The sequence below is a fragment of the Myiozetetes cayanensis genome, unplaced genomic scaffold (genome assembly GCF_022539395.1).
Source record: "Myiozetetes cayanensis isolate MyiCay16 unplaced genomic scaffold, myiCay2020 scf9, whole genome shotgun sequence".
Lineage (NCBI taxonomy): Eukaryota > Metazoa > Chordata > Aves > Passeriformes > Tyrannidae > Myiozetetes > Myiozetetes cayanensis.
In genome coordinates this window covers 5180070-5199640 of record NW_026088185.1, presented here as the reverse complement: position 1 = coordinate 5199640, position 19571 = coordinate 5180070, and the positions used below count along the sequence as shown (strand labels likewise).

Sequence of the window (19571 nt, the reverse complement as noted above, 5' to 3'; positions counted from 1 at the left end):
TTTTTCTTTGCAAAGACAAGCTATAAACCCAATTTTTACAGAGAATGCCAGTGCAGTGTACCAAAGCAGGATTTACCCTTCCCATGCTCTGTTCCATTAACCACATCACAAAGGTGTGCAAACCCTATTTTTCATTAGCAACTAGAAAAATCTGTATTGTTTTAGCAAAAAAGTATGCAGGAGATGTTTGCTTGAAAAGAAGTATAAGCTACCAAGACTTTACTGAGTGTGGGTACCAATGATGGAGAAGAGTGTGAGGAAGCACATGTTCCGTCATTTCTTTGTACACTTGCTTTTCAGCTCACTTGTGTTAAGCTTTTCAGTTTTTGCATCTGCTATATTATTTTACTTTTATTTTTTCAGTGTTCTGTGTACAACTAAACCCACATGAGGATGATCTGTTTTCTCCTTTTTGTTTCTTTCAAGGCAATAAGACATCTGGCTGCTACTAGTGTGAATTATCAAGTTGCATCCCTTTAACCCTCCTCATCATTTTATTTGTGAAGTGCTCACCCGCTGAGATACGAGGGGCCATGTGCAAACAATTCAAAACAGCACTGGGAAATAAATGGCATGGGCAAAAATGATGGGATGCTTTTTAAAACCGAAAAGCTGTGAGTGCTGAAAAAAAGGGCACGCTGGGGAGGGGAAGAGAGAGGTCAGATCAGTCCAGCATCACTGCAAAGCTCAAAGCTGACTGTTCTTCCAAAAATTCAGCTCTTCATCCACAGGTGGGGGTCCCAACAGGTGCTGGGATGCGCCCCTAAGTCTTTTTATGAATTTAACCAATGTTGTAAGAAAAGCCATATCTCTGACCATTTGGCAGAGCAGGACCCCAGCACTACTGGTGTGATGATAATTACCAGAGGAGGCTAGAAATCTTTTAAAAACTGAGTTTCCATCCTGGTTCAAGGCAAGGTTGGATGGAGCTCTGAGCAGCCTGTCCTAGTTGAAGGTGTCCATGCCCATGGCAGCGGATTGCAATGACATGATCTTTAAGGTCCTTTTCAACCCAGGCCTCTCTGTTGTTCTGTGATTCTTCTGGAGGCAGCTAGTGGGGAACTAGTGCATGAAGGCCTTGGTGTTCAGGATACACCTGTGCCAGCTCGCTGTAGTGGGGCAGTCTCTCTGGGAGCTCTGCTGGAAATGAAATTGTGGTACTAAAGCCTGTTATGTCCAAGGCATGTATGTTGCTCACATGAACTCCTTGGAGGAAGTCTAAGGATCCAGGCTAGGCAAACAATCTGGATGGCTATGTTTGGGTTCTGCATCTGCCAAATGGCTTTTTTAGGAGAGAGCACTGCCAAAAAAAGCCCGTAACAACACTGTGTTGCCAAGATGGTGAACTCCTATCCCTGCTGCAGCAGATAGAGATATCTAGAAAGAAAAAGTACTGCGCTGATCGGTGCCTGCTTGTGATGTTCCTGTTCTTCCTTATTCATATAAGAGGCAGCTTGTAGGTGCCAGCTGGCCATATGAGCCTGTGACTTCTTTGGGACTGGTATGGATGATGGGAAAATGGGGCAGAACAGAGGATGGGAAGGCATCAGCCCCTGTGTGTTTCTTTTCAACTCTGTTCGTTGTCTTGCAGCACTTTCTTGTGCTTTCACAGTATCTCTGCAAAGAACTTTGTGGAAAACATATAGGAGTTTTCATGGAAAATAAGAGGATGGTAACACATCATTGATTTATATAATTTAAAAATAACAAATGCAGGAGAGTTGGCAGTAGATGAAGAGATATGTCGTCCAAAACTGATCACAGGTTTGAGTGACCACGGGAGCTGAGCCATCAGTCCCTCTGTCCAGGATTAACTCAGTTTGTCCTGAGCACTGTGGGAAGCAGCAGGAGCATCAAAGAGGATAAGTACTTGTTTTCCTGGTGCTTTTCCATCTGACAAAGCCTTCAGGGTCTCACACTTCACACAGAAGTGTTAGGACTAATGCAGGGAGGAGGTGAGCAAACTCCAGCCCTTCATGAGAGCAGATCATTCGCATGGAAATCTGTGCCTGCCTTGGAGGGCAAAGAGCTGGGGTGGCAGGACCAGACTTCAGGGGATAGATGCCTAACACCAGGGATGCATTATTAGTAGTGAGGTGGGTGCAGGTGTTGCAGAGACAGGGAGCCTTCAGCAGAGTCAAAGCAAATTCTTCCATGCCAGCGTTCCATCCTCTGGATGTTTATTCAAGTGCCATACATTTTTAATAATCCTCACTGGGACAAATTTAATCAGGTCTGTTAAGGTTTTCTTGGTTAGAGATGAAGGCAGGCACAGGCTTGAGCACTTCAAGGCCTGGTGCCTACAGGAAATGAGGAATTTTGCCCAGTAACAGCTTGAGCCTGAATTTGAGAAATTTGGCTTTGCTGTGTTAGATGGAAGAAGACTCAGTGGTTAGGTCTGAAATTGAGGAATTTATTCAACATAGCAAATGATGGGTGTGATTTTAAACATTTGTCATTATCTTCAAATGGAAATGGAGGGTTTCTGGAACTAAGAGAGGTGGAGAAAAACCCCTGTGTAGGTAGGAGGATGGAAGGTAGGTGGTTGGAGAAAGTCTGTGCTATTTCTGATAGACTGCTCCCCCAAATCTGGGGTTGGATTGCATCACCAGGGTCTGCTCTGCCATTGTACCAAGGTACTTTGCTTGTACATCTGTTACTAAATCAAAACAATCCTTCGATTACCAGGTATTGATTGAAGAGCAACAGGCACGACAGGCATGACTGAAAGGAAGCAACAAATAATCCCAGAACGGAAACGAGGCAGCCCAGTGCCACCTAAAACTGGTGCATGTGGTATTCCCTCTGATGCAGGCTGGAGAGCGGGAGGGGGAAGGCTGTACAATAACATATGAATCGCACTGATTAAAAACCGAATGAACAAATTTTTGGCCACAAAAATCAAGTGAGAGGACAATGCAAATGGGTCCTACAAGGCAGACTAATAATCAAGATGAGTGCTAGAGATAAAGTCTACACAGCACAGTGTACTGGTACTGCACAGTGTTTGTGGAGAGATTTCCTATATCGTGAGAATTTGCCAGTGCTGCTGCCTAGATTGAGTCAAATGTCTCAAATAGTTACCCTGAGCTGATTATCTATGCATGTTTTCCTTTAGAGTGTTGAAGAAAAAAAGTGCAAAAATATTTATGATTTTTTTCATTGAGGTATAAAGTACTGTGAATATGAGGATAAAACCAGTTTTTTGGGGTTTAGCCAATTCATTCCTGTTAGCAAGATCTTATGATGTGGCTGGAAGTGTTTTAAAGGAGCAATTAATAATTAATTTATTTTTTACACAAATATTTCTCTGACACTTTCCTGTTCTAGGTAGCTTTTGGAAAACAAAACCAGTTTGAACTTGAGAGGAGAGAAGTTTAAAATATTTTAAACAAATTAACTTCTCCTAGGACCTTAAGTGCCATGCTCTCTTAGAATTTTAAATGAAATCTATTTGAATAAAGTATATGAGGTCCTTTTTTAAAAATGAAGCAAAAAACCCCACAGCCTCTGAAGCAAACCAGAGGAAAAGGAGACAATAGCACTTGGAAAGCAACCTCTTGGCAAAGAGGAACAAGAGCAGTGGAATAATTTAATTGCTCATCAGCTAATTATACGGTATTATAATGTTAATGTGTCTTCATCATGACAATGTAATAGGTATAGATTGAAGCATATGAAAAAGAAAGTGTTGATGCAGTAATTATAACTAAGAGCAGAGCTGTTAGAGTAATTATAATGCTTCATCAGGTAATTAACGTATTGTTCAACTTGAGATGGAGAATAAAGAGTGAAGAAGTTAAATATTGAAGGACATGCCTTCCCCGCTCCCCATCTCCCTGCGTTTGCCGCAGGAGCTGATACTGCGTATTGATACTGTTATTTTCTTATTTCCTTGTACATCTTTTATTGAGTGGGGAAAGTTGTCAGGGTGCGTGCAACCAAATAGACTGGCAGCGTGGCAGTCGTTATTTTAAGCTTTTTATGCCAAAAACCCTGTGGATCCTCCTTGCTGCAGAGGCAGTCAATATGCAGATGGGTATCTGGGACTAACGACCCAGCAGATGCTGCTGCAAATTAATCTCTGGTCAAAGACACCTAATTCAGCACGGGCAGAACTGATTCACACAAGTTGTGGAGCAAAACCACCACCCGAAATTGAGCTGAGTTCGTCCTACCTGCTGACACAACTGCTTTTGGGGTGCCACCAGACACTGAGGGCATCCCTGCCGGGGCACAAATGGAGAGGTAGAGCTGGTGCCCTGCACTTGTGCTGCTCCTGTTCCTCTCACTCCGGCTGCCCCCAAAATCCTGGGGGGAAAGCAGCACTAGCCTGGGTTTCACTGCGAAGCTCCCAGGCTGGGGCTTTTTCTGAGTTGGATCAATTCTGCTCTGTGTCCAGCACTCAGGTCTTGGGTGGGGATGGTGCTGGGCAGCCACCTGGCACGTCCTCCTCTGAGGCTGAGTGTCACTCGTGGTCGGGGCGGGAACTGCTGCTCTAGGGCTCAGCGACTAATCAGTGTTTTCATACTGATGAGCCCCAGAGATGTGAGAACTATCCTGCCTGTGCAATTTGACTCAGGCTGCAGTAAAGACCTGCTCAGGATTAGGGAACAGTGCTTGAGGGGGGGTGATGTATCTGGGTTTGATTTTTTTTCATTTACTGGTGAAACAGACTGGGAGTTGATTTCAGCTTAGTACAAAACTAATGAAGAAGTCCTCGTATCTTGGGCAGCAAGTAATTGCATTGCAAACATGACTTTTAAATATCCAGCTCTGTGTCTGATCCTCACCCCCAGAATAACCCTGGAGTTTCTTGCTGTCTCCGTCGTCCCTGAGGTGTGCTTTAGATGACTAGATCAGAGTTGTAAACATGTGGATGCACTTAATCATGAATATATTCTTCTATGTGTGTCTATACTAACCTGTAAGATCTTATTCCTATCTTGGTGTGCAAATTTTGACAGAATTAATAATTTTTGTCCAAGTATCTCCCAGGCAAGCCTACACCTGAACCATGGCATGTGCTACTGGTGCAGGACAGATTTGTTTGCTGTCCTTGGTCCATCAGGACTCTGCTGTCTTCTGCCAGCCTGCGATCTGCACACCTCCCTGGAGAGCTGATGATACTGGTCACAGCACTTTTTTGGTTTTGGCCAAACTTCCCTCCTTCACCTCAGAACAGTTTTCTATTGAAAATCAAACCGCTTATGTTGATTGTCATCACCAACAGCATAATTTGTGATGAAATCAGGGCAACAGCAGAACTGGTTCGATCGGTTCATTTAATAATGTGGTGATTTGCAGTTCACTTTTATGTCTTACTACATTTTATCTAAGTGTTGCATCCTTTTACATGTTCTACAAGTGTAGGAGATGTGTAGTAAATGTGTAGTGTCACCAGTACATACCCAGCTCAAATGGTGAATATTGGGTCAGAAAGAAACAAATAAAATTATAGAATGTTTTCTTAAAGTAAATAATGTCATGCAGCAGGATGTGATGCTTCGGGTGAAAGGTGTGGAAACAGGTACTGTCCAGTAACAGAAAGGTGGGATCAGTGTAAGCAAGTGGGATTTGGACAGGCTGAGCTGGTAGGAGCTTGTCTGCAGAGATGGCTAGTGCAGAGCCCTCAGGAACGTGAGTTGAAGTCACTTAACTGCAATAAAAAGAGGGCTGAAAGGAAATAAGATTGCTGGTGAGGAAGGAATAAACACAAAGGAGTAAAAAGAAGTATGAGGGCTAAAAGGGCAGAGTTAGATAAGGGTGAACAGACCGAGTTTAGTTAAACAAAGATGTCCAGATATCAGAGGGCAGAGGCTTTGGAGCATCCATCTGGTCATAAAGGCGAGGCGAGTTTCAGTGTGGTGGTTGTTACATTTATAGGGGGGATTACATGCTATAATGCCAACAAGAGGAGGCTATTTCAGGTGCTGCTTTCAAAGGACCTCCTTTCACCTTGATCCAGAGCAACCTAAATGCCCTCTAAATACAGTGTCTGGGGTTTTTTGTTAGGGCAAGAGAGAGGAGCTGGAGCTCTTGCAGCCTGCAGTGACCATTCATCAGGTTGTGTGCATAAATTATGCTGACTGCTTTGGGAGCAAAGGAAATAAATATGATTAATGTATCTTAAATCTTCATCTGGAGTGCCATTGTTTAGGACCTCAATTCATTATTATTTAATAGCATACACTAAGGTCATGTATTAGCAACACGCTGCATTTCAGTGACTGTGTGCTAACCCAGCGCAGCGTGCTTTCTGCCTGAGCATTTCAGTCTGCCTGATTAGAGTTTCACTTACTCTTCCAAATGAATGAAAATCAGACACCTACGTCTTTTGAGTATCTGTGAAAAAAATTAGCCCTAAAATACAGTTAAAATGACACATCCTATATGCAATGAATTATAGGCAAAAAATGGAATAAAGCTATTACATAAAAAAGGCATTTTAATACACTTTAATATTTTTTTTAGATTGAATTTGCCACGGTCTGCAGCAAAAAGCTTTTACTGAGCAGAATGATATTTTCTTTTGGTTGCCCCTTTCCTGTTAGAAGTTGGGAAAGTTTGTTTCCTGATAAAAAGCACATTTCTCTGTCTTGAAAGGATTTAATTGTATTTCCATGAGCATCTCTGTCGCAGGCATAGAAAATACGTTCTCTTAACAGGTCTGTCTGTTTAAGCTGCAGTGTGTAATAGCACTCTAGAAAAGTTCCTTCAAGTGAAACAAGAGAGCTTAGTCTGTGAGGGTGAGGTCATGATAGATGGACACAGAGCATCTTCTGCTGAATTGATGCTGACATTGTGCAAATAGCTCATGACTAAGCCAGCACCATGTTTCCAAGTTGTGGAATCTGTTTCTCTGATGAGATTGGGATGCCTCATGAACTGACCCTGTTCATCTCGAGGAACTGCTCTTAGCCCTGGGGTCCAAAAATCCTGATGGGGTGAAGGTGGCTGCCATGTTGCAGCTTCAGCTGGTACAGCTGTTCCTGTTAATCTGGAGTTGTTTCTCAGAACTTCAGTGGATTCCTTCTGGAGAGTTGAACCTGTATGGTTTTGGTTATGGGCAAAACCGAACAATTGAAATGTGGAAATGTGAATAGGAGAGGTTGTTGTGGGGAACAGCAGGAGCAGCAAAGGAACGGTGGTTATTGAAGGGCTGCTAGCCCACTGAGCAGAGTCCACGGGGTGAAACCAGGCAGGAACCCTTAGGTATGCCATCAGCTGCTGTAGGCAGCGACTCCTTTCCCACAGCCAAAGCTCCTTCTCGTCCCTGATCACAAGCACAGCTCAGTACCCCAGGCCTTGCAATTGTATTTACTGCTTTAAAAGATTTGCTGCTATACCTGAGAATACTCTGGTTGTCTCCTCAGCTGTGGGACACGTACTGATATCCTTTCCTAAATTCATGAATTCAGTGGTAACTTAGATTGGCAAGAGACACAGCTACCTGGACATTGGAATTTATTTCTTATATCTATTTATCCGATTTAATTTGAGGCTTTCATGCCTTTTCAGTGTTGGTTGTACGTTTGAAGGGAGGCTGAAGAGGATTTTGCAATTCATCTCCCCACCACTTAGTCTTGGGAATATTTTTATCATTTCTCCTCTTAATTTCAGTGGTCACCCTTTTATTGTGGCTTGCTTTATTTTGACTTTGTCCTTTCTAGTTGTGATCATGATGTGGTTCTGGACTGCCTATACGTGTAGTGTGTTACAGCATCTCTCTGGTATTCACTTGCCCTTTAATCCTCCTAATATTTTGCATTTTGTTCTAATGCACTTAAATCTGGGGTTATCCCTTTCCTAGTAGTCAGGACTGCCCTGCTCAGAAGTACTTGATTTCCATTTGTAAAAGGGTATTAAAGCCCAGGTCAGTGTAGAGGCAGATGGGAAGTCCTGCCTGTCTCCTCTGTGATTAACCTGGCAGCTCATGCTCTGTGTGATCTTGCCCCTTTGGAAAATGTCATCCAGCATCACCTTGGCCCACTGCTCGTGATCTCCTCCTCAGCACCATACACCTCTTTAATTTCTCTTCTTTTCTTACAAGTCATCCATTCAGATTTCCTGGGAGTGGTAAAGAGAATTATTGACTGTCTTTTCATGAGCTGTCATACAGCAGTAAATAGAAGCAAAAGACAGATGTAGCCACATACAGGGAAAGAAAAATCATAATTAATATTTCAGCAGAATAAAGTGTGTTTATAAGGGCAAGAGGGGAAATAAAAGGAGAAAGAGAGATTAGATTGACATATATCAATGTTTTAGTTAGGTATTATATATATATATATATATATATACATATTCATGTAAATCTCTGTGGGGGAGCCCAGCTGGTTCTGGGCTCTCTGTAAACTGAGATACCGAAGATGGAACTTCTTACACCTGGCAGAGGGTTAACCACGGACAGTAGGACCGTGACACAGAGTGGGTTTCCTGTTAGGAATGTTAACCTATTGGGTTAAGATGCGTGGCTGTGTGTCCAGTCATGAATTGATATGTTAGTGGTAAACCAATGCTGTGTGTACATGTGTCACCCAGAACTGTATAAAGGTAGATACACTGTTGCAATAAAGCAAGCTGGTATCCTGAAACCGTGTCGCCATCCTGCCTCGACCGCGACAGATCTCTGCCTCAGTTGTGCCTAGTCTGTGATCAACTAGTAGGGAGCATAAAGACAGTATAGAAATGAAACCTTTGAATAAACTTAAAGAGCTTCCATCGATTGCCAGAGATGGGGATAAATCTTGCATGTCAAAGTTGCAGGAGTCACAGAGTTGCATTTCCTTATGTTAATGTGAGGGGTGCTGTAAACACTTGGAAACTGAGCATTTAACTAATTGCTTTTAAAAATGGTATAAATTCTGTATATTAAGTTTATATATAGGTATGTATCACAGTGCAATAGGTAGCTGTGGTCCTCTTGGGAAGAGTTGCTTTTTTGCAAAGAAAGGATTGGCATTTATATCAATAGCATAAGTACCTGCATTTATGGTGGGCTATGCTGAAGGGGAGATCTCAGCCTTCAGCACACTGGTGGAAGTATTTCCCCAGGAGGCACCAGGGTAGCTGGGCCTGTTTCTGAGAGTGTGTAGAGCATCCAGGATATCCACACAGCATCTCTCACCCTTTCCTCACGCTGCAGCCCCATCGTTTCTGGTTGTCCATCTGAGTTTTGGAGGTGGACACTGTGCTGCAGCTACTGGCAGACATTGCTCAGTAGCATCTCACAATACTTCTGGAAAGAAGTGTCCTGGAAGCCACAGATTCCTCTGCAGATCATGAGGTCTGCAAGGTGAGGAGGCACAGGATAAATTCAAAAGCTGAAACATCTGCCCCCTAATTTATGTAGATCATTTGAAAGTGTAGACCTGAGGCCAAGAACAGCTAAATTGCTCAGGCAGTACCCAATAAACTACAGCTGGTGTGTGACTTCTAGTAATTGTGGGGTCTTTTACAAGATCCGTGTCTTGCACAAATACAATTACTGTATTTTACAGCAGTCAGTGCAAATCACACATTTCCATATTCCATACCAACGTGGTATCTGATTAGCACTAAATTCAATTTGTGTTAATAAGCCTAAGGCAAAATTAGCTTGATACAGTGTCATTTAGCAACATTTAGACGTGAAAAACAAGTTCTTTAGTTTTGCTTTACATAGGCGTACTGTAGTACAGCAAACAAGTGGGTCCAGAGTGTTAACCTGAAAGATTTTTCTATCTAAGGAAGATGGTCTGTGCTATCAGGGAGACTGGAAGTGTGAATGTTGACATCACAGAGGGTGTGATGGTCACAAACATAGACCTCTGAGCTTACAGGGAAGAGTTCAGATGGGAATAATATGAGAATATCAATTGATTTTTAGTTAGGACCAAGAAGCATCTCATGCCCATGATGCAACTCAGTAATACATTTCTAAATGCCAACGGTAGTTTCCTTTGTTGGTGCGTGGGCTTAGGCACTTAAAGCTTCATGTGATTTAGAAAATGCTGTCAAAGTGTAGCCCACAACACAAAGATGCTACAAGGAGCACTTTGCTTCTGAGCCCAACTAAATACTGCCTTGGATTGTACCTGTGAAATCCCTTTTATGTAGGTCATCATAGTTTTGGTTTGCAAAGTCAACTGTTCCCAGCAGGACTAGCCGTAAACAGACCTGTGTCCACTAATACTGTGTGAAATGTTTTTTTTAAGGGTGATATTAATCCCTTTAGTGGCAATTTTCCTATGCAAATCTATTAAGAGCAAACAAATCCCTTGGCTGTTTGTGAAACCTCAAGGCACTGAAGCGTTACTGTAAAGTTATTTTTTTTCTTTTCCCTTTGAGCTGCCCCTTCTGTCACCTCCTAGTCGACTGCTGCATCAAGGCTGATATTTTCCCTAAACCCATTAGAGGGTAAATGTATTTTACTTGAGCTAAGTCTTTACTGGGTTTTCAGAAGCTTGAAGAAGTAACTTTACGTTGTGCCTCTCTATTTATATATGCACTTAATTGAAGATAACACACTGTTCCCCCCATATAAACTGTGAAGTGGCCTAAACTGTTTTTCCTGTGTAAATGAGGACACTGTTTTGCTTGTTTTACTATCTATCTGCTGATTTACACTTGCTGAGGATCCAGCCTGGACCTCCTTCCAGTCAGATGGGTGTGAAACTGCCTGCAGGACCTCAATTGTCAGTAAAAAGCCAATGTTAGCAATTTTCATCAGGCAGCATGGAAATTAATTAGTCCAATTTTATGGAAATTAGCTCATTATAAATAATTTTAGCTGGCCCATTCACAAAGCACTTTACACATTAGGGGAAAAAAAAAAAGGAAAAAGCAAAGCTCTGTGAATTGGATGCTGAAAAAATCTTTCTAAAAACAAATGCACTTCAGCAGCTGTGCCATTGGCAGGGGAGGGGCAGCACCACTGATTGAGCCTCTAGACTTAGCTTTCCCACTCAGCTCCTAAAAGAGCAACAGTGAGGGATTTGTTCAGGGCTGCAGATGTCCTTGCACAGCCTGGGGTTGCACATTCTGCTACTGCTACCTTTGGGTTTGTCCAAGGGAGGAGGTGAGAAGAGTGGAGATGGGCATCTCCCTGTGGATGCTGGTCTTGTGGGTAAGAAGAAATAAAATAGTTCAGACAAAAATATGTAATTAGAGGCGTGAGAGCAGGTCCAGGTGCTGTAGGAGCTCTGTCATTTCCGCCCTTTGACTTTTTAGACTGTAAGGTCTCGTGTGGTAGAGCAGGAAGAGCACCTGAATGCTGAGGGATTTCATGTGTTTGGGTATCTGTTGCAGCCCCAGAAGGTCCCACGAATCAGCCTGGCCCTATGAAATCCCCAGACAGTCCGGGCTAGACAATCCTGAGGCTGCTGTGTTTCAATCCCCATCTTTTCTAAGGATTTCTCGGTTCTGAAGAACATCTAGCATAACTTCTGTCTCCTGTTGCAATTTTTGCCCACTTCAGTGCTTTTGCCAAAGGTGAGGGGGGTTAATACAATCTGTGTTCAGACTAGTCATGCAATACACAGGTCATGCAAGGGAAGAAATACCGCTCCATGCTCGAACCCACTTCACTTGAGGAGTTTTCAAGATTTACTATCTTCAAGGTGCATAAAAATTTGCTTAGGGCTCATAATTTTCCTCTTGATTTACAGAGCATCTCTGTCCAGCAGCCAGTATGGCCTGGTTAAAAAAAATTGGTTTTTTCTTTCTTAAGGTGTTACCTCTCAGCCACAATTTCATTCTTCACTCAGATCTCTGTTTTTTGAAGTCTTGCCTTCTCTCCCTTGGGGAAAAAAAATTCCTTATTTAGGGTGTGATATGTGCTGTGTTCCTGATGAGCTAAATGTATGCAAAATGCTCAGGTGCTGTTGTTTTTTAGCCACAGACATGGCTGTTCATGTACACAGTAACAGGACTTGATCACAGCATCGTGTCTTAGGACATATATTCCCATTCACTTTTTGTGTCTTTCTGTTTGGGTATCTCCCTGGGAATAGTTAGCATCCAACTAGATTTTCTTTCCTTGCAGCCCCCCTCTTAGGTGTCTGGCATACCTCCTTTTACAGGTGAGTGACAGATGAAAGAACAGAATCACGGAATAATCTGAGTTGGAAGGGACTCACCCACAGGAATCATTGAGTCCGACTCTTAGGTGAATGGCCTGTACAGGGATCAAATCTACAACCTTGACAATATTTAGAACTGTGATGATTTCAGGGTCTTCCCAAATGAAACTCTCTACAAACACTCTAAAACTTTCTGAGCACCCTCAAAGGCTCTTGGGCCAGTGCAATTCAGGTTGTGGGAGGAGCACTGCCTGAATGAGAAACAGGAGCAGTTTCCAGGGGAAACCTGTGGACATCTTGAGGAGATGAAATATTTCCTGTATTTCAGAGTCTCTCTTATCTCCCAGCCCTGCCACAAATTTCGTGGCAAATTTGCAAAATTCTTTTGAAAAATTACTGTCTGTTTTGCTAAAGGGGTTCACTCAAGCTGATGGGGGAAAGAAAAAGGTATGGGAGGTCTGGATAAATATGCTCTGTCAAAAATTTGTTGGAGAGGCTTATTTGTAATCATTTCCACTGCAAAAAAGCAGATAGTGTATTTGAGAAACTAGTGCCAGAGTCCTGGGCAGTTCCTGGCTGGGCAGCTTTGAACACCACTGGCTCCTTTCTCTACCAAGAGAAACCCTTTGTACAGCCTCATGAGCGTGTGATGATGCACAAGAAACAGTCACTGCTATAATATACATTTTCTCAACCCCCACTGTTTAGAAGAAATTATGCCTCAAAAGATGCTGGTTTGTTTCAAAACATCAACTTTAAATAAATTGAAGCTGAAGGAATATTTTGGAGGTGAGAAAAATCCTTCTGGAAAGGGACAAGATCAGAATTGTTAGTCCTCTGCAATTTGCTTAAGCAGCTACTATAAACAGCTTCTAATCAGGCTCCCTTGGTGTTTAGAGATACCTGTGGATTGATTTTAATTAGATTGGCACCTCTTTGTTAATTCTATAATGTTTGTTTGCTTATAAGTTAAGAATATGTGGGTGCTGTGAAGCTGTTTAACTTCTTTAGTTAAATTCGAATTAGTGGGCTCTTAGACATGCTGTTATCTCTGCTGGTGGGGTTTTACAAGAAATAAGTGTGGGCTGTTTTTTTCAACACCCCAACTGCAATTTGTTTTAAAGGACATTAGACACCTCCACTGAATTTAACAGCATTGCAAAATGAAACATAGGAAATGACACAGAAACAGAAAAAAATGTCAGTGTTTGGGTGTCTTAATTTTTTGGTGCTTAATCCAGAGCAACAGGTTTCTATGGTATAAATAAAAATCAAAGAATGGAAAAAATATTTGCAGTGTGTTCCAGACCCAGTAATTCCCAGCCCTGAGTTTTATTTGGAGCACCTCAGTTCAGCTTTCTGTAAGCACCCACCAGCTGCTGGAGCTGTAGAGCTTACCAAGCAATTTTGGTGTTTTTTATTCCAGACTTAGGAAGGGTTTTAGATCTGTGTCAGCAGTGAAGATGCTGAGCCCACATGAACTGAATTGAGGTTGGAAGGTTGGCAGTTGGTTTTTGCTTTCCCTTCTTTCTTTCTGTTGTGTGAAATTGTTTCACTGCAATAATAGCTGATTATCTCTAATCTGCACCTTTTCTATTATGTTTTTTGTTGGTTTACCTTGATCTGAGTTTGGTTTTTTGTAGTTATTATGGATTTTAGCTTACTTCCCACAGGTTGTCGGAGCTCTTCCTATGCTGAACCTGTTTCTGTCTGATTATATGAGGGTGTTCCTGATGTGATCCTGATGAAAAGTATGTAGGGGGCTTGTAAATTGAAAAATGAACTTTAAAGCAACCCCCCACCCCCCCCAAAATGGAGAGTGTTTTCCATTAAAAGAACATTGAAAAATGAAATAACATTTGTGCTGTACTCCCTTTATAAATTTGGGCTTGGGAAATGAAGGAGGCATGTTTTATCACTGATGTTATCGGGTCTGCGTAATTGTTTCTGCAGCATCCTACGTGCAACCAGGCTGAATTTAAGCCAGCCAAAAAGAATTACCTTTGAGTAAAGGCTGGACCAGAGAGGAAATGGTTGTGGGTCTGCAGCATAGCAGTCACAGTGAATGTGGTAACACAGAAGTATCTGTGGAGGAGCCCTAATTCCCCTGGGCCCTGAGCAGGGGCCACACAAGCTATGGCGCAGGAGAGGGGCGAGAAGGGATTCCCAAAGTGAAGTGGGACAGTGTGTCAGGATACCTGAGGGTCTAAATCTCACCTGAAGGCTAATTCATGGCAAAGTTTCCAAAAAGAAAAAGGTTGGGACTTTAATGAAAGCATTGCTTAGGATGAACTTCCAAAGGATAAGGGAAGGCTGCATCTAGAAATCTCCCAAACACCATAAATCTCCCGTTAGGATTAGGTATGAGACACAGGGGGTGGTGGGCTCAATCCCAACACTGCACAACCAACCCTCTTCCTCTTTCTGGTGTCTATTTGCTTCCAGCACAAGGCACTGAGAGAATACATACACTGGAACCAAGTCCAGCACCATGCTTTCCTCCCAGCACCTTTACACAGTTATTCTAAACCTTCTTTGGGTTTCAGTCCTTTATCTGGCATTTCTGCCTTTCATCCTAGAACATCTTATCTCTTCTTGATCTCAAATCTGATGACAAAAACAACCCAAACTTTCTCTTGCTGCAACAACTATTTATTTCAAAGGCTATTTGAAGATCAAGAGAAGAAACTTCACTTTTTGCTGAACTAGTTGGTCCAAGCAGCCAAAGAAGGCTTAGTCTTTTCTTTTAAAAAATGGACTATAACAAACAAGAGGATTTTTCTTGGGTGGGAGAATTATTATTCTTACATTTGAAAAAAAAAAAAGACACAATATAACACCTTGGGTCTGTGTTTGTACAGTATATGTATGGTGACACAGTCCAGAAAGCCTCACCCAAGTATTGTTACGGGAAACCTTGTTTCAGAAGAGGAGTTCTGCTCTGTGGTGTTTCAGTCCAGACAATCCAGGGAGCTGAAAAAACTGTGAGGGCAGTGAGGCCTTAGCACAGGTTGCCCCGAGAGGCTGCCCCATCCCTGGAAGTGTTCCAGACTGGATTGGACGGGGCTTGGAGCAACCTGGTCTAGTGGAAGGTATCCCTGCCCATGGCAAGGGGTTGGAATCAGAAGATCTTTAAGGTCCTCTCCAATCCAAGGCATTCTATGATGATTCTGTGATTTAGGATTAGGATGGACAGATACATCCCCACTGAGGTATGATGCTGATTGTCTGGCTTAAAATCTCAATGGTTTAGCCCATAAGTGGTGTTGATAATGGTTTCTTTATGATGTGCCAAGCAGCAGCCCAGCCCCTGGTTCTGAGGAGGCTCCTATCCCACATGCCTTTGCCTCCAGTTTCTTTTTTCCAGTGACCGATTTGATTGCACTTCCCTCTGCAACCTTTGCACTGAACCACCAGCATCGTATTAGCATAAAAATCCAGTGCACTGTTCTCCCATTTGCATTTGATGTCCACCAGCTTTAATATTCACAGTACCTGCGTCTCCAGTGAACCTGAGCCCCCAGCCAGGATCTGAGCCACATGTCTAAAGTTTCACATGGGCTGAGCTCTCAAATGTGGGGTCATGTTAGCCAGTGACTTCTAACTAGACACAAAATCCTGCAGAGACTCACAGTGCCTTGCTCCCATGAACTTCAGCTCCGACTTTAGTGATTTCCAAGTCCCACTCTTTGTGAAATCCCCATGTGTTTCTATATTTAAGTCCCTTGCCTTGACAGGAACGATACCTGTGGTTCCTGACTTACAGGCTAAAGTGATTATTCAGCAGCACTCAGTAGAAAATGAAAAAAGAGGGTTTTGTCTCACAGCAGCTGTATCGAGTTAATAGCAGCGAGGGTTAGCAGGTGTTACCTGTGTGTGGGACATATACACTCCCTTCTACATGAGGAGATTACCTTAAAGACAGTTGTAATAGTTTGACTTACACCTCTAAATGCAATTAAATTCTGAGTTAAGCTTGAAAAATTTGACCTGACGTTCTGCCTTTGACTCATCCATTTTTTGCATTTCAGCATTACAGTGAAAAGGCTGTAATGGATCACACACTTGGAAGAGTCCGTTGAAAGAGCCGGGGTAAATTAGGGACAGCACATCAGGCCGGATTTTCTGTCTCAACCATCAGTTTCATTTTTGTAATGTGTGCTAATGTCTGACAGCTGAGTATGTATTTAATGAGACTTTAAAAACAACAGGGTTTTGATCTGTTAGAAAAACATGCCTTGTGAGAAGGGGCCTGTGCTGCTGCATAGCTGAATGCTTTAGGAAAATTAACTTGCTCAAACGCTAAATAAGGCTGAAAACCAGCTTGTTAGTGGGAGAGATGCTGTCTGCTCTGTCCCAAAGCATTGCCTCTGCTGAGGAGGGGACCTCAGCCTTTTTCAAAGTCTCAGAAATGTTTAATTAACCTCACTCTTCCCATTATTTTTCACCTTTTTTACGCTATCTAACCTGCCAGTCTTTCAATCCAGATGCCCCTCAGATGCTGCCTCCCCTGTTTAGTGGGAGAGCTTTTGATTAAAGCTTAGAAATCTGCATTCTGGCCTTAATTCCAACTCCCTTGAACTTTCACTACTGGAAGAGCAGTTCCCTCCCCAAGGGGAAGCATGAGCATATTCTCTCCAGCTGATGGTTGCTTTGCAGGTTCATCCCTGAGTTTTCTGTTTGCTTCTCACAAGAGATTGCTGCATCTCATGGTTTTCTCATGTCTTGGGAGTTTGGTCATCAGATGCCCAAGGGAGGGAATTTCTCCTTCGGGTCAGTGTTGCTCCCAGCCTCTACTGCAGTGCAGGTAATTGTCAGGGGTGGAGGAGCAATGGAGGCCTACAGAGAATGGAGACAGATACAGAAAGGCTATGAAGAAACCTCGGAGGAAGAAATCGATCTAGAGGTGCTCTGACAGCTGCAACTGCAGGAAGCGCCTGAGATCCAGCGATAAGACGCCGCTTCCACAGACCCCTGCAGAATTCCCCTATCTGTGCCCCCCTCACCATTCCTTCCCCTCCTTCCCTAACTCCCAAATCTCCCTATATGGCTGGACATATCCCTGCAGCCAATCCCTCCATCTTCCCTTATCTCTGATCCTCAGGATTCGTGCCCCTGGCAAGAATCCCACCCTTGTTCGAGACCCTTCTATGTACCCTCTATATAAACTGAAACCTTGTTTTAATAAAGAGCCATTTTGTGAGTCACCTATCTGGGGGCTCTTCCCTATACAAAATGTGCGCTAGGGTCGATCGCGGGGCCGAACCCCACCCGTGATAGGTAATAACTAACATCCAGGAGATATAGAGCACACAGCAATAGGCTGAAGTGGAGGATTGTTTTATTTCATATCAGGTATAGTAACAAGTGTCAGAAGTACCAGAAATCTCTCAAAGATTGCAGCAGTCCATCAGACTTAAGAGGCCAGGGTAGTCCAGGTAAGCATAAGCATTTCTCTGAACTTTGAACCTGACTGCAGTTTACCTGTTATTCCTGTGGATAAGTCAACATCAGATTTCAGTAAACTCATTCCTACTGTAAGAGCGGTAGCTTAGAGCTGGTTCTTTCAAGCTGTCATTAGGCCCTGTATGCTAGAGATTTGCAGTTATTTCCAAAATCTGGAAGAATCTTAAGTATTAGCCTACTCCTGTGTGGAAGAACACGATAAAGTTGGCTAAAGAGCAGCTGAAGCGCAGTGCCTTGCCTATCAGTTTCAATAAATATTTAGAGGAGCCAGAATAAAGGAGAGTGGGGAGCAAGGTGATATGCTGTTACTCTGTCCCATTTCATGGTTGTGATAAGGGCTGGTGTGGTGCTTTCACCAGGGAAAAATGTAGCAGCACTGGAGCCATCCAGGGGAATTTCTCTATTAATTTCCATTGTGCCTTTAGATATCTTTTCCTTTTCTGTGCCTCTGCCTGTTACTGAGCCAGTTAAAATTAATTTACCTTTAGTGATGGGCTGGTATCTATACAGACACCTGCATCCAGCCTGTTACAGATTTTGGGTTGGTTTTGGTTTTGTTTTTTGTTTGTGGTGTTTTTTGTTTGTTTTTTTTTTTAAGCTTCAATAGCAAATGTTTTTTTGGAAAACAATCAATAGAAGCAATGGCGAGCTTTGAGCTACCCGAGTTGTGCAGCAGTAATTGCAAGTGAACGGTAAATTGTATTGTCCTTCACCTGAAACACTGCTGTCTTGGATAATTCCTGGTATTTTTCCTCTCCAACTGTTTGTGTATCTTTATTCATTCTGCTAAGGCTTGGAGTGAGATCTGAGCTCTTGCACTTGTGGGTTGGGGAGGGCTGTGAGCAGCCGCTTACCAAATGGACACCCTGGCACCTACAGACAAGTATGACAAGTGGGATTTCTCTTGCTTTATAAAACATTCCTTTCTCAGGGTTGTGTCTCACAAAATAGTATAAAACAAAAGCCTAGTAATTGCAGAGAAGGTGTGATTTAAAATCTCTTGTTTTCAAAAGGCAGAGAGTAGAGCTGTGTTGAAAAAAGAAAAAACAGAGGTGTCATGTAATGAGATTATTGTCTTTTAAGCACTTAACTTGCCTTCATGGGTAGGAAATATTTACTAAAAGCAATACAGGTATATTTTTCTAAGATCCTGTGAGAGAATAGCAAATAGTCACAGAAAGGGGGTCAGTTAGAGGCTCGGGGTGGCAGATCAAGCAAGTGCAAAGTCCCTGCAGAGGATGCACTTTGATGCTGAGCAGTTTGGAAAGAATATCGTGGGTTTCATAGTGCAGGCAGCACTTTCCAATTTTTTTTTTTTATTTGATCTAAAATCTTTTTCATGGTCCTCAGCTAAAGAGTAGGGAGCAGCTTTCCACTTTCTCCCAGCTACAGGTCTCCAGGAAGTAGTCGGTGGGGTAGAAGGCAGCACCGTCAAGTGCAGTGTTGCTCAACATCTCCAGAATAGTTCATTTCACGTGCTTCAAGGCTGATCAAGGGCTCTTGGCTTAAATTACCAAAATTAAAATAAGGAGTATCTACTAGGTTGTGGGTTTTTTTCCCCTCCATATGTTTTCAATTAAACATAAAAAAAAAAAAATAAAATTGCTTTTTGGTTCAGATTTTGGTTCTGTTAAGAAAATACTTCAGCTTTCCTTTGAAGGTCTTTGCCATTTACAGTTTTGTGTGTTCTTTCTAAAACTGGCATTTCTTGGCCAGCTGTGTGTCTGGGAGCGTGTGTCTCTTTCTCTGGTAGGATATTGCTCTTACCCTTTTAAAACCACATCCTGTCACTCACTGACATTTGTCAGAGTATGTTGCATTTTGGAGTAAATGATGGTTGGTTTTTGTTGCCTTTTCAGGAAATTACTCCAAAGTATGTTTCTGTTAGGTTCTCCAGTTGTACTTTTTCCCAGAGAGTATCCTGTGAGCAGGTAGCACGTAGGTGAGAAGAATCAGTGAGTTGGGTTTTATTAGAAAGTACCTTGAATCTGACTTCAGGAGTGAAACTTTCTGTGGGGGCCGAGATTTTAAACTCTTCCC

General features: G+C 42.7%; 1 protein-coding gene across 1 annotated transcript in view; it reads left to right on the top strand.

Annotated features, from left to right (window-relative positions):
- Window positions 1-19571, top strand: part of ERBB4 (erb-b2 receptor tyrosine kinase 4) — a 610968-nt gene that overhangs the window by 264817 nt on the left and 326580 nt on the right. The gene's annotated exons all lie outside the window — the stretch shown is intronic.